Source organism: Heterodontus francisci, chromosome 12 (genome assembly GCF_036365525.1).
Source record: "Heterodontus francisci isolate sHetFra1 chromosome 12, sHetFra1.hap1, whole genome shotgun sequence".
NCBI classification, from domain to species: Eukaryota; Metazoa; Chordata; class Chondrichthyes; order Heterodontiformes; family Heterodontidae; genus Heterodontus; species Heterodontus francisci.
Window position 1 is genome coordinate 52,409,778 of NC_090382.1, and position 16,258 is coordinate 52,426,035.

Here is a 16,258-nt window from a genome sequence, read left to right on the forward strand (position 1 = left end):
TTGGGACTAATTCAGCAACAGTTGTCTGGAGTTGAAAATGTGACACGATTGATGCTAAAAATAAATTCAACTGGCAAAGTTAGATGCTAAGACCAATAAACATGAAGCATTATCTACAGACCAGGGCAGAATCTTCTGAACTTAGTCCCTGTCGAAATGACAGGACCATTAGCTGGTTGGGAACCCATTGACAGCTGGACCGGGCTTTGCTGAGGCTCTTTAACTGAGCCGCAGCATTAGCATCCCTCCTCCAGGTTCCCCAGCCAATCAGGAAAGGCGGGGAGATGACGTGCTGGCTCTGTCAAAGGGAGGATTTCTAATTAAAAGGACCAGGACCTGGGATACAATAGCTCAACAGGTCTTGGATTTTTGAGGTTGTAGCAACCACAGAAATAGAGAGAAGACTTGGGAAGGCTCTCCCCGCACCCCCACATCCCCACCTGCAGGTCTTTTTCTCTTACCTGGATATCCTGCTGTGGGATCTGAGGGACTGTAGTGTGGTGAGCTCTTCCAAGCACGGAAGGGGAACAATCTCTCCAACCAAGCAGGCATGCATGGAAGAGGCCAAGGATGTCAGCATCAGAATTGTGATCTCTCCAACCTGGAGAGGTTCTAGGGCCTCAGGAGGCTGAGAAAGTTGAGTGCCATAACACTTTCAGGTGCCAAGCCCCCCACTCTGACTGGACCAGCATTCTCCTGCACAGCACACCTCAGAACAATAGACTTGCAGCTGAACGCATTCATCTCTCTCCTGGCACTTCTTCACATCCCTATCTGAACAGCCAACGCTCACCCTCACCCTCATCCTGTTGCCCTCTTGCGACCATACCTCATAGTCACTCTCCACAAATGTTGTCCTTCCCTGCGACCCACAACAGGCATTGTTAATGCTCATAACTCTGCTTTCTTTCTTTGCAGGAAAAGAGAGCCACAGCCTTGAGGAGAAGCAGTGACCTGCAGGATGGCTTTCCACTGACAGGCACCATGACAGCCATTGCCACTGGCAATGCTTTCCCACTGGGAAGGAGGTCTTGTTTCAGGAGGCTGCAGATGTCAGCAAAGACCTGCCGTCCGTGAAAACCTGAGCTTTCTGAGGCACTGATGCTCAAACAGGTCGAGAGAGCAAATCCTCCACCTGCAGACCCTGTGTTGGGGGTCTCACTTCCTTGGAGCTGGATCTCTATACCCATCCCCTCTGCCCTGTGGAGTGGCATGCAGCTGAAGAGAAGGCAGTTGATGCTGGTGTTGCTCCAGCTAGTGCTACTGCTGTTGGTGTTAGTGCTGCAGCTCCTTTTGCTCTTCATCAGTGGTTCAAGGTGGAGCTATATAAGCTGCTCCCATGCCGTAGTGAAGGCTGGTAACAGGGACATGCAGCTGAAGGTGAGAGAAGTGCAAGACAGGTGAAGTGACTTACAAGACGTAGACAATCACCTGTCAAGCAGTGAAAACACTCGCTGAGAAGGAGTGCTGTGAACAGCAGCCTCTCACCTGGCCATGGCTGCAGCTCTTCCGTTTCACTGATCAAAGGCTTTTCAGCCTGTCAGTTTCACTGAAGAAGCACTCTACGTTATACACTCACCTCGGTGACCTTGTTGAGTTCCACACAACTCAGAAATAGGTTCGTTGTTTGTTGAAGTCAGAATTCTTGATTATAACAACTCAATGAGCAATTTGAATGTTTTAATTATTTATCTGACAGCCGCACGATCGTTCCACGCTCGCCTTAAAACCTGCCCGCATGAAAGCCGAAGAGGGCAGAGATAATGGCGGTCTCCTGACCCAACGTCATTTTTAGGGGATTTAATTCCCCACACGCATCCAAACCCGCCTCCCCTTGCCTGGGAAAATGCCCTTTTTTTTGTTTTGTTATTTCTGCAATACTTTTCTGCACTGATCATTTTTCCAAGTGTTTTACGTGGAAACATTTTGCAATTCACAGGAGAAGTAATTAAGAAAAATATTACTAGGTAAAACTTTTTAGTGAAAGAGGCAGGAGAGGGCATGGTCTGTAAGCGAAGGAAACTACCAGTGCTAAGAATCTTTCTGGTTGCTACGCATAGTGACATTGTAAGTGCTTTTGTGAAGATTTCCCAAGTTCAATATTTATTCCAAAATCATAAATTTATTCATCTAGAAGCTGTATATAAATTCGCCAGAAAGAACACATTTACAATGTCCCTAACACAATATCCAGAAGACTTTTTAGGCTTACCCCCAATTTAAATATTGTAAACACAGGAGTATGAATTTCCTTGCACCTAAGCATCATTGTTGTAAGATCATCAATCTCAGCTACAAATTGTAATTTAAAGCAGATTTTCACTGCATATCAATTTGTTTAAATGTTTTTGTGGAATATTTTCTATTGTTCACAGACTAAAATTGGTAAACCTTGGACCTTAGAACAGGGGAATTTGGGACCCTGTCATAATACTAGGCTTAAATTTTCAGATTGATACATGTCAAGGACATACAATGTGGCATGACTATATTTTCTGGTCAAAATTATTCATATTCTTGCTTTATTTCATGCAATCCCATTTTCACATTTACTTCATCTCACATTGAGGCATATTTTCCTCCTGCATATCTAACAACACCAATGCATAGAGTGGCCTTAGAAAGATATCTTCACCTTTTCCTGGAGTGTTGTACTGGAACAGCCAGGAATAGCTCAGTTTCTATCAATAAAGTTCTGCATAGTTTTAATTTCAGCCATTGTTTCCTTTGCAAAAGGAATTTGGCAATCTCAACCCAGTTACGAGTGGAATGCCACCCAAGTATAAAATTGTTCTAATTCAGCACAAATTGTAAATCTCACTCAAAGAGGCTGCAGGACAGCTGGTGTAGAAAATTGGTGCAGAATGTGGGCATCGGTCTTTTGTAGATGGAGCTGAGGTGCATGGCTGGGTCAGCCAAGAGAGGATTTAATTTGCATTTAACCCACTTGGAAGTGTTTGTGCAATTAAAAACAAAGCAAATAATGGCTACACTGCTGTGGAGGCTAGGTCACTAAATTTAAGGAGGAGGTAGATAGATTTTTGAAATCTTGGGAAGTTGAGGGTTATGCGGAGCAGGCCCGAAAGAGGAGTTGAGACCTGGGACAGATCAGCCATGATCTTATTGAATGGCGGGCAGGCTTGAGGGGCTGAATGGCCTACTCCTGCTCCTATTTCTTACGTTCTTATGTTCTAACACTGGAGGGGCTTTAATTGGTAGCACAATCTATGAGCACAAATTTTCACAGCCTCAAACAGATTCCTTAAAATAATGGTCCAGAATTTTGTAGTCAGGGGCGAAGGAACAAAGTATGTTGCTCGCCATACATCAAGCTTACAGCTGCCCACATACCCTTTTCTGTGGGCTTTTAAGTGACAAGTTACGATTCCCAGAGATCATTTTCAGTGCAAAGCCCTCTCAGAGGTTCTGTGGTGTGTGTGAACAGGACAAGCAACAGCTTGGATGAAAGTATCCTCACTGAGACACACAGACCTGACCTGCCGGGAGGTGGGGTCGTTTGGAAAGGTGTGGGGAACCCAGAAGTCAGGATTCCACTGAACACTGTGGAGTTTGATATCCACAGCATGCGTTTGACATCACCGACTGGTTTGCCACCAGAAAGCCAGCCAGATTGACAGATGTCATTTCTAGTGGTCGGTGAAGGCTGCATGATCAGGTCGGTACGTTTTGGAGGAGGGAGGGGTGTCAATCTCAGAGGAGGGGGTCGGGGGCATCAATCCCAGGATGGGGAGGAGGTTGCAGAGTCCATCAAGGATTAGCGGGAAGCGATCCTGCGGGGGCTGCCGATGCCGGGTCCGGGGGTGTGCAAAGGTGATCGAAGGACTTGGTGGGGGGAGGTCAAGGGTGCGGGATCGGAAGCCTGGGTGCAGTCGGACGTCTGTGTGTGGAGGGAGGGGGGTGGCGGGGTTGTGGTGAAATCGGAGGCCTCAGTGTGAAGGGATCAGTTGCCTGGAAACAAGTTCGGAGATCCCGGGGAGGTAGGGGTGCCGATTGCAGAGGTCCCTCAGGCAGGCACACCAGATCGTGAGATAGGTATCGAGGCACTTGCCTCCTATATCCAGCAAGTCCACGCCTGGATGTGGCTGCCCCACCAACAACAATTAAATTTGAAAAGCTGAATGGCAATAAGGCTCACAGACTCATTATTATATTTGAAGTACCAATATACCTCCCTAGAGCATGTTAATCACCCGCTCATCTTTCCTGCTCAGGTAAAGCCGGAAGTGGGCGGGTTGGAGGCAGGTTTCATTCGGGATTTTGATTTTTAAGACTTTAACCCACAAACCAATCCAAACCTGTGCATTTGTGATTAAAATTACCCCCACAGAGTCTAAGTATATATTAGAATATTACCTAAAATAATAAACTCTATTTCCTGCCTCATATGGCTGCTTTGCTGTGAAGGATTTTGGAATAATCTAGTTTTTATGTCAAATTTTGAATAATAAAATGGTTCAAACTATTTGCCTATTAAAGATCTAATCTATTCTTAAAAATAAAATTAAGAATAAAGTGTAAAAATAACCACTGTAATGGACAGCAGTAACCAGAAATTCATTTTGGAATGGTCAATAGGACAATTGTATCAAAATTCTATTTATTCACTCTCTTAATTAATGTCTTTGACTCAGAAAATTTATGGATCATGCATAGAGAAGACAAACAGAGGACTGGATTTTGTTGTCCTGCTGCTGGGAGCAGTGGTGGGTGCAAAAAATGGAGGCCGCACCGCGCGGAATCCGCACCACTACGATTCTGCGGCAGGCGGCCACTTAGCATGCTCATGTCGGCCGCCCCACCCTCCCTCCCCCACATGGCGGGGGCGGCCTCGGAGACACTGTTTATGGCATCAACTGTTGAAGGAGCAGGTGCTGGTGCACCCCTTCTCTCCCCCATACCCAACAGAATGCAGAGTTCACCCCTTCCCCCACCGATACCCAACAGAATGCAGAGTTCACCCTTTCTCTCCCCCATACCCAACAGAATGCAGAGTCCACCCCTTCCCCCACCGATACCCAACAGAATGCAGAGTTCACCTCTTCCCCCCCATAACCACCAGAATGCAGAGTTCACCCCTGCCCCCCATACCCAACAGAATGCAGAGTTCACCCCTTCCCCCCATACCCAACAGAATGCAGAGTTCACCCCTTCCCCCCATACCCAACAGAATGCAGAGTTCACCTCTTCCCCCACCGATACCCAACAGAATGCAGAGTTCACCCCTTCCCCCCACCCCATACCTAACAGAATGCAGAGTTCACCCCTTCCCCTCCATAACCAACAGAATGCAGAGTTCACCCCTTCCCCCACCGATACCCAACAGAATGCAGAGTTCACCTCTTCCCCCACCGATACCCAACAGAATGCAGAGTTCACCCCTTCCCCTCCATAACCAACAGAATGCAGAGTTCACCCTTTCTCTCCCCCATACCCAACAGAATGCAGAGTTCACCCCTTCCCCCACCGATACCCAACAGAATGCAGAGTTCACCCTTTCTCTCCCCCATACCCAACAGAATGCAGAGTTCACCTCCTTCCCCCACCGATACCCAACAGAATGCAGAGTTCACCCCTTCCCCCCACCCACACCCAACAGAATGCAGAGTTCACCCCTTCCCCCACCGATACCCAACAGAATGCAGAGTTCACCCCTTCTCCCCCATACCCAACAGAATGCAGAGTTCACCCCTTCCCCCACCAATACCCAACAGAATGCAGAGTTCACCCCTTCCCCCCACCCCACACCCAACAGAACGCAGAGTTCACCCCTTCCCCCCACCCCATACCTAACAGAATGCAGAGTTCACCCCTTCCCCCCACCCCATACCCAACAGAATGCAGAGTTCACCCCTTCCCCCCACCCCATACCCAACAGAATGCAGAGTTCACCCCTTCCTTTCTCTATAGCAAATATAACGCAGAGTTTACCCCTTCCCACTTCGCCGGCGCCAGCTTTCCCTGGACGGGAAAGTGAAGGCAAGTGAGTGCCGCACATCGCGCGGATGATGGAGAACTGAAGGCAAGATCATTACGGATTACATTTTAATTCATGCAATGATGTCATTTAAATATGTAAACTTGGGTCCTGTTGCAGAGCCGCGGAGGGGACGCCATGGAGATTCCCCGCCGCCGGGAAGATCGGGTCCAGCAATCCCGACGTCGGGTTCCATGGCGTGGGAATCGGAGAGGCAGTGGCTGCTGCTCCGACTTCCCCCCCCAATACCCCCACCCCTCACCCCCCGCCATGGAACCGCGTCGGGCTGGGAACAAATTCCAGCCCAGAATGTGTAGCAGTCAGCTGTTCTACTAAGCGTGCTTCTGCCTCATGATTTTTACATCAAAATAACTCCCACAGTCAGGAAGGAAAAACTTAGCCGATTTCTTTGCTAATGAAGTTTTAAGGAGAAGATACTTTAAAGGCTCAACGATGATACAGCAAAATCCTTCAATAGTTTCTCACACAGAAATTACCTAGGGTTTCTCTTTTTTATTTGTTCACAAAATGCAGGCAACACTATCAAGGTTGCATTTATTGCACGTCCCCAGTTTCCATAAGAAGTTGGCAGTGGGCCCTCATGAAGTGCTGCAGTTTTTGTGGTAGTGCTGCTCAGACATTGGTATTAGGTTGTGAATTCCAGAATTTTGACCTAGTGCCAATGAAGGAGTAGCAGTGCATGTCCAAGCCAGGATGGTTCCTGACTAGGAAGGCAACTTGGAGATGACGATGTTCCCGTGATATTGCTGTTCTTGTCCTTCTTGGTGGTAGGTGTCACAGAGCTGGGATAGGCTGTTGAAGTAAATTTGGTGTATCTTTGAAGTATTCTGAAGAGTTTGACATTATTCTCATGAGACTGCCTGTCTGATATTAAGGGGCGTGATTTGAAACTGGAAAGGTTTATGGCTGGAAACCGATCCGGCGAGTTTATCTCCTGCTCGGCAGAGGCCGCAGGATGCCATGGTGATTTAAGCCCTGTGCCTCAGTTAAAGGTCACCAATGGATGTGAAGAGTTTGCAGAGTGGCTCCTGGCAAGTGTGATTTGGGCGGCCCTTGGTTGCTCGTCGGCTTCCAGGTAAGGGGTGTGGAGAAGGTACCTGGACGGAAGAATTAAAAGCCCAGAGAGTGCCATCACTTGCCTCATGAGGCCCAGAGGAGCACTCCAGTCTCACAAAGGAACCTTTTGACATATTGGTGAGGCTTGTTCTGTCTTCAGATCAGCTGTAGATCTGCGTCTGCTAGCAGGAAAGTCACGGGTCCAGTTAAAATTACATTAGGTTCCCATTGATGAGACAGGACTCTGATTTGCATAAATATATGAGGCTCCCACCTGCTTTAAGAGGGTGCTTCATCTGGCTGCAAAGCCCTGCTGTTTAACATGGCAAATGGTTAGAAATGGTCAAGATCTGAAGTGCTCATTTTTAATTGCCCAGTTTCTGCTGGGTGGGTTGAGTTAAAATTGACCCCTTAGGTCTTGGATAACCCAGAATTTCCTGCAAGTTACTGCCAGCAAAACTGAAGGCACCCTTTTCAGTTTTCCTCAGAATCGTTGTGCTTTGCGCTCTGATGGTTGTAGTGGTAGTGGTGGTGGTGGTATTTTGCACAGCCCTGTGTTATCAATCTTGCCCACCCTCAAATCAGTCACAAAGCACCCTTCCACCTTGAGAAATCCATGTGCATTTGAACCTCTTTCTTTTTGCTGCCAAAACTCTACTCCATGCCTCCATTACCTCTAGCATTGGTTTCTTAAATGTCCTCCTCAACAGCATGCTCACAAATTCTAGTTAATCTAAAACTGCACAATCCAATTAAGTCCTCTCTTGCATGAGGTCTATATTTCCATTATTGCAATCCTTGAAAGCGCCAGTTTCTCTGTGTCCTTACTGCATCAATTCCAAGATCCTCATCTGTACCTTTCGCTCTCTCGATAGTCTTAACCAACATTAACTGAGTGATCTTCGCCATCTATATGTTCCAGTTTACACCTTCTGCTCCTCCACCCCTGCCTTACTGTTCCCCTTCCACCAGCGGAGCCTGATCTCCTGCCCTTTAATACTCCTGCACTAAAACACTACCCCCTGCTAGCCTTTCCTTCAAAAGGCAGGTAAAAATTTAGGTGTTCAGTTTCCGTGGGGGGGTGGGGGGTTGGTGGCTCCTGATTGTCTGCTGTAACTTTGAAGAAATAGCAATGGAAACCCTGGAAAAATAGCATGGATGAGCAAGAGAACCTCTGTGAGCATTCAGTCGCGTACTTCTTACTTTGCATCATACTTTTCCACCTTGGAAAGTGATCCAAGTTTTTTACCCCATGAGGTGTACTAGATAAATACAAACTGTTCACACATTTAGGTTGTTCAAGAGAAATCCTTGAAAATCATAACTTGCAGGTTAAAGCTAAATTATGCAGCTGTGGCACTCCAAACGTTTAAAAACTAAGGGAACAAATATTTGAATCATTTTTTAAAACTCAGTAAGCAATAATATTCCAACAAAGATTAGGGAAACAGATGATCCTAATCAAGTAAATAAAAGTATTTTCTAATCTATTACTCTTCTTCTTCTTCTTCTTCTTTGGCCTCCTTGTCTTGGGAGACAATGGGTAAGCACCTGGAGGTGGTCAGTGGTTTGTGGAGCAGCGCCTGGAGTGGCTATAAAGGCCAATACTAGAGTGACAGACTCTTCCACAGGTGCTGCAGAAAAAATTGGTTGTCGGAGCTGTTACACAGTTGGCTCTCCCCTTGCACTTCTGTCTTTTTTCCTGCCAACTGCTAAGTCTCTTCGACTCGCCACACTTTAGCCCCGCCTTTATGGCTGCCCGCCAGTTCTGGCGATCGCTGGCAACTGACTCCCATGACTTGTGATCAATGTCACAGGACTTCATGTTGTGTTTGCAGACGTCTTTAAAGCGGAGACATGGACGGCCGGTGGGTCTGATACCAATGGCGAGCTCGCTGTACAATGTGTCCTTGGGGATCCTACCATCTTCCATGCGGCTCACATGGCCAAGCCATCTCAAGCGCCGCTGACTCAGTAGTGTGTAGAAGCTGGGGATGTTGGCTGCCTCGAGGACTTCTGTGTTGGAGATGCGGTCCTGCCACCTGTGCCAAGTATTCTCCGGAGGCAGCGAAGATGGAATGAATTGAGACGTCACTCTTGGCTGACATACGTTGTCCAGGCCTCGCTGCCGTAGAGCAAGGTACTGTTACTCACATTTACTCTGTTACTCACATTTAGTCATATCCACAGTTTCTCAGATTGCTATTATATTTTCCAGAGTCTTCCTGATTGGCCCAACTGCAGAATCTTACAACACCTTTCCACACATCCAGCATGTTTCTGCAATGCCTTTACTTCGCCTCTCCTGTCTCCTAGGGAGCAGCAACTCATACTATTTTATAAATTAAATAATTAAAAGAAAATGTAATCAAACGTTTAGCTGCTTTTCATGGAATATTTCAGGATTTTTTGAGACATGGCCACATCTAAAAACAATTAATAAAACACCTGTGCTCCTCTACAGAACATTGTCAACCAGAGGAAATCAAACTCCCTTATCTAAACTCTATTCTTCCTGTTCCACATACACCAAAAAAATCACTGCACTCTCGACCCTGCACATCAACTTTGCGTGGTCAGCAAACTGACACAAACATGCAAAATGAAAAAGAAAAGTACAACTTCCTAAGTTCAAGTAAGATGGTTGCATTAGAAGTCACAATAAAGAGGATCTGAGCTGAATAATGCCAAAGGTGGCAAGTGGAAATGAGATTTTAAAAATCCTTGGTGAAAAATGTTTCTCTCGCCGAAAATACTATTGACCAATGCCCCCAGGTCCCTTTTCTGTCTTTTGTTTTGTAATCTAGAGCTGTCTAGTTTATATTCTCACTGTCAATTTCTCTTTCCTAGTCTCATCATTTTGCATTTGTCTACACTAATTGTAATTTGCCACAGGTAATTGAAGCAATCCAGCTTCTGAACCTATCCAGATTCTTTTGTATTTGCCTTGCCTGTTCCCTACTGTTCAAAATCCCTCCCAATTTGCAATAATCTGCAAAGTTAAACAGCTTTGTTTTTGACCCAAGCTCAAATCATTTATATATTTTGTATACAGCAATGGCCTTAGCATTACAAGCCCTTGCTATGCCAATGCAACTACATTCACTCCCACCCTATGCTTTTTCCATTTTGGCTGATTTACAAACCACCTAGGAATCTTGAATCTTGTCCCATGTCTTCCTACTTTGTGACTAATTGTTGTGACACAGTATTAAAAACCTTACTGAAATCTAAATATATCACATCTACAGAATTTCTGTTGTTAACGAGGTCCATCGTTCCTCCAAGAACTCCAATAAATGTATGAGGTAAGTTCTTCTTCCCACAAATCCATACTAACTCCCTCTTACCATACCATCCTGATGCAAGTGTTTCATTATTTGCTCTTCCAGTACTTTTCCTACAACTGATATTCGGCTCATTGGCCAGAAGTTCCCTGGAGTATCCCCATTTCCCGTTATTAAGGATTCATGTTGGGTTTCAATCCTTAGGTACTACTCCCTATTATAATGATTCCTTAATGACAGCATCATGCAAATGACTGATTTTGCTAACCACATCTTTAAGGACTCTTCTATGAAGTCCATCTTGGCCTAATACCTTCAGCATGGGCACCAGACTAGTAATCCAGGGACCAGACTAGTAATTCACGAGACTAGACTAATAATTCAATAATTCAGCAAATGTGAATTCAAATCCCAACATAGAAGTTTAAAAATTTGAAGTTAGATTAGTAAAAGTGACAACGAAGCCGTCAGATTGCCATTTCAAAAAATTCAAGTTCATTATGCCCTTTAGGGAAAAAAAACCTGCCCGCCTTACCCAGTCGGGACTCCAGTGCTATACAAATGTGGTTGACTCTTACCTGCCTCTGCACCCCACTACAATGAAACACAATGGTGCAAAGACCATATTACTTGAAATTTCTACTTTGGGAATGAAACCACACCTGCCAAATGGAAACATATTAATTTCGTCATATGAAACACTATTTGAATTGTTACTGGACCTTGAACATAACTTGTTTAAAAAAGAGCACAGAGCAGTGGCTGAAAACATGGCTGCACATTTGCATTCTGAGAGACAGTTGCCTAGAGAGACAATGGGAGTGCTCTCTGAGTCAATTAGCCAGATGGGTTTTGTCAATAGTGATGATCAAAAGACATTGAGAGTCATTGTCTCTGGAAGAGCCAGCACTCCACCACCCCCCTACCGCCCCCCCCCCCCCCCCCCACTGAGTGTGTCTAGTAAGCTTTGAAGAATCAACAAACCTCGCAGGCAATACGGTTTCAAACAAAGAGCTAGTCACATGACTAACCTGCTGGCCAACCTACGAATTGATTGAATTGTGCAACACAGTAAAGTTTGGAGGCAGACTGCTTTTGAAGACCAAAGTGAAGCAAAGTCTTTCTCTCTCTGTCTCTCTCACGCAAAGTTCCAGGGACCCACGGAAGTAACTTAAGCCTCAAAATAGAAGACCCCTGCGGCCTTCTGGTACCAGCGAAACGGGTTTGAAAGTGTGCACTGGACCCCAAAGGGAACTGCAAGACTTAGCTTCAATCAAAGAATTAACATCCAACTCAAAACCAGGAACTGAATTCCATCGACTACTTCAAACCTTCCCCCTTTTATTCTCTCTCCTCCTCTGTATCTATTTGTGTGTGTGTTTATCACGTATGTATGCTAGCGTGGTTGTGTCACGTATTTTTTAGTAGTTTTAACTGAGTTAGAGTTTTAAGATTAATAAACTTACACCTTTCTTGTTTAAACCCGAGAAAACCTTTTTGATTCCTTTACAATTACAATTATAGAGCCGTGAGTAAGGACACCGAGCTCAAGCTAAAAACACTGTGCTTTTAAAAGTTAAACCCTGTTACGGCCAAACCAGGAAAAGGGCGAAAGGGGAGCCTGAGACCCCTTCCTCACCTGGTCGTAACAATTTCTTTTAGATGTTTCTCTGTCCAACCCAAAACATCAACTTCCATTGTGGGGAAACAGTGCATGGTCTCCCCTGTTAACACAGGAAAGAAGGATTAAGGTAGCAGATTTCCTATCTCCGAGATGCTTGCTATCACCCCTTTGGGACCTTTCAGTTGCCCTGTCATTTCTTTTTTTCACCTGCTTGATACAACTATTTTGATCGAAATGCTTGATACTTATTTTAATAGTACTTGCTATCTTAACTTAGTTTTCTATTTCAGCTCTATTGACCATTTTGTTAACTTCCTTTATGAAGTGTTTATATGTGTCTTGGTTCACCACGCTACTTGTAGTATCTTGTGCTGCTTGAGTGCCAGCCAGCTGTCTCCATTTATTGGTTTCAGTTCAGATATATTGGATTGAAGTTGTAGTATAGGAATTCCCATGGACTACAGCAGAGGATATAGCAAGAAAAAATACTTATCTTTGTGAAGATTTTGTGCAGTTTTCTCATTTCATTTGAGATGTGATCTTGCTACAGTATGCACTCATCTCTGTGCCATTCACTTTTTAAAAATAGATCTAATGGCAAGGATTTCATAGAAACTTCTTGATTTTGAGAATACAACAAAAAGCAAAATTTCAACACAAATCATTTTTCAAAACAGTATATTCTCAAACATAGAACTGTGTAGTGCCACTTGGAAACCAATCTGCAATCAATATACACCTGCAAAATGCAAAAGATGTTGGAAATCTGAAATAAAAACACAAAATGCTGGAAATACTCAGCAGATCAGACAGCACCTGCAGAGAAAGAAATCGAGTTAGCGGACAGGATTTTGGGTCGGGACCCCGACATTGGGGTCAAATGAGGGTCACAATCCCACACTGTGTGGGAAACAGTCCGTTATTTTCCCCAAATTGGTAAATTAGTGGCCAGAGGCAGGCTCACTGTCCAATTAAGGATGGTGGGTGGGCTCTCGAAGCTGTCGGACCAATAGGAAGCCCTCCAGCTCGGAAGGAGCAGCAGCCTGCAGTTCAGGTCAGAGAGTGAGGGCAGCTCTATCTTGAGATATGCTCTCTCCAACTTCGTAAACTTTTAAATAAAAAAAATGGACATAGCAGCCAGGCCAACTTTGCAGAGAGGCAACCCCTCCACAAGACAAGCCTTTGGCCACAGCTGTGGGCAAGCAGACAGGGAGGGCCTCAAAGTATGCCTGGAGCACGGGCCCCTCAGTGTGCCGCCTCGAGGCAGATGGCCTAGTCCCCGACTCTTCAGTGGGCCTATAAGCCATGGAAAATTCCTGTCGGCCTCTGACAATAGGCCTTGATAGGCCTTTGATTCCCCTTAATTGGCTATCCACCGCTTGCCCAGAGATGGGGAGCAGGAGGGTGGGATGGTTCCGGCAATCTGGCATGCCCAGTTGGCAGTGTGAATTTTTGTGCCTGTCTACCTCTGTATTCGCCCCCATAGGGCGGCAAAATCTCAGCCCAACATTTCAGGTTGAATACCTTTCATCAGAACTGGAAGTTTTTTTATTATTATTCTTTCATGGCATGTGAGCATCGCTGGCAAGGACAGCATTTGTTGTCCATCCCTAATTGCCTTGAGAAGGTGGTAGTGTGCAGCCTTCTTGAACTGCTGCAGTCCATCTGGTGTAGATACACCCACAGTGCTGTTAGGGATTAGAGATGTAGCAGGTTTTAGAGAAGTACAGAGGCAGGGAAAGGGTCAGCAAAAGAATAAATGGGGAAGTTTGTGATAGGGTGGAAGGTAGCAGAGATTAAATGGCAAAGGGGATGATGGAGCAAGGCAAAAAGGAGATAGTAATGGAACATGTAAAGAAACAAATGACAGGTCTAAAAGAGGTATAAATATGAACAACAGAATCATCACCAATAGCTACAGTCTGAGAAAAAATGGGGGCAGAGGCTATGATTTGAAATGTTGAACTCAGTGTTGAGTCTGCAAGGCTGTAAAATGCCGAATCAAAAGATGAGGTGCTGTTCCTCGAGCTTATGATGAGCGTTACTGGAAAGGTGTAGGAGACAGGACAGAGAGGCACTAGGACAGACAATTAAAATGACATGCGACCAGTAGCCTAGGGTCATGCTTGCAGACTGAATGCAGGTGTTCCGCAAAGTAGGCATCCAATCTGCATTTGCTCTCCCCAGAATACAGGGGACTATATCGTGAGCAGTGAATACAATATACTAAATTGACAGAATCGTCCTTCTCAAGGGCAATTAGGCAACAAATGCTGGCCTTGCTGGAGACGCTCACATCTCATGAACGAATAAAAAATAGTACAAGTAAATCGCTGTTTCACCTGGAAGGCATGTTTGGGGTCTTGGATGGTGAGAAGTGAGGAGGTAAAAGGACAGGTGCTGCATCTCCTGCGCTTGCATGGGAAGTTGCTGCAGGAAGGGGAGGGCGTGTCAGGAGTGATTGGTGAGTGGACCAGGGTGTCATAGTCCTTTCAGAATGTTGTAAGGTGAAGGGACGAAGGGATTGATGGTGTCATCGCTGTGGAGGTGGCAGAAATGGCACAGGATGACCTGTTGAATATGGAGGTTAGTGGGCTGGAAGGCAAGGGCTAGGGGAACTCTATCATTGTTCTGGTAGGGAGGGGTAGGGTGAGAGCAGAAGTGCAGGAAATGGAATGGACACGGTCAAGCATCCTATCAACTAGGAATCCTCGGAAGCGCTGGTACAAAAGGTGGAGTCATCAGAACAGATGAGACTGAGACAGAGAAACTGGGAGAATGGAATAAAGTCTTTAAGTACAAATCCTTTCCTACAGCTGTCAATTTGAAGTGTATTGCATGGCAATAACACATTCTACTTGGCTCAGTCATGGTCGACTCTCACAATACCAAGGGGGTTTTGCATTGTCTAAGGTGCTGTGTTTCAGATGAGATGTTAACCCAAGGTCCTTTATGCCTGTTCGATTAGATATTAAAGATTCTATGGCATAATGTGAAGAGGAGCAGGAGCTCTTCCTGCATCCTGGCAAACATTCTTCTATCAAACAGCATCACAAAATAAAAAAAGCAGATTTACTGATCATTCACTGCTGTTTGTGGCACATCACTGAGGCCAAAATTGCTGCCATCTTTACCCATTTATCAAGAATTATTGCACCATCTAATTCATAATACCTTGGAATATTTCACAGAGATGTTATAAGTTTCTGTAAAAATACCCAGTCTTTCTTTGCATTCAATCTCCTTTCATATTCAATGGTTAAATCTATTAATATCAGTAAACCTCTTTGAATATTAACAAAGAATAATTCTGCTTGGATATGTAACTGGTTCCAAATGGATAATTACCAAAATGGGAGATATGAAGACAGAAAATAATCAGGTTAATGACATTTTTACTGGCTAAACCACTTTGAAAACTGCATTCAAGAATATCAACAAATTAATGAGTACTTAGTCATATTCATACTTCTCCTATGTTATTACAATCTACACTTTGATGGAAATACCAAATTAATTGCTGTCATTTATCCGCAGTGGTCTAAGACAGGGGTTGCCAACCTTCATAACAAGAAGAGCCATTTAAGAAAATGTAGTCTAAACATTAGTATCTTAAGAGCTGCAATGTTGTTACTTAAATGCCAATAATAATGAAAAACAAGACAGATACACATTTCAACAACATTTTCAGGGCTTTGACAAAAAAGTTGTTAATTGAATGATACTTTCTCACAAGTACAATGTTCATAAAAGTTTTAAAAAATGAAACAAGCCTTTCAATTACCAGCAAAATGGGTTCGATTGATCAAGGTCAGGAGCCACAGGAGTCCTTAATGAGCCGCACGCAGGTTGCCGACCCTGGTCTAAGATGACTATTAAAAAGCAAACTCTCTGATTGGCTGGTGTCTGTTGCATTGGCCACTTATTACCATTGCAACAACTTAAGAAAGTAATCCCTATTTGGTCTGTATAAACCAGTCAGAGATTACTGCGTCAAGTCTGGAGGCCAGTTTCATGGACAATACATCAGTCAGGATTGAGAATGGATATAGGTCAGTATGATGAGCACCGAGTGGGATTTTTGTTCATTAATGTTACTGTAGTTACCCTAAAAAAATCTGGGATGGGCTTTGTCTCTAGCATATAGTGTCAGAGTTTCAGTAGGAGGAGAGAAGATTCCAGGAGTAAAAAGTGACAGGGTAGATATCAGGCTCTAAGCTTTTAAAACTGCTAATTGGAGTGCACTGGCTGAGACTGAAGCATCAAGTAATGTTG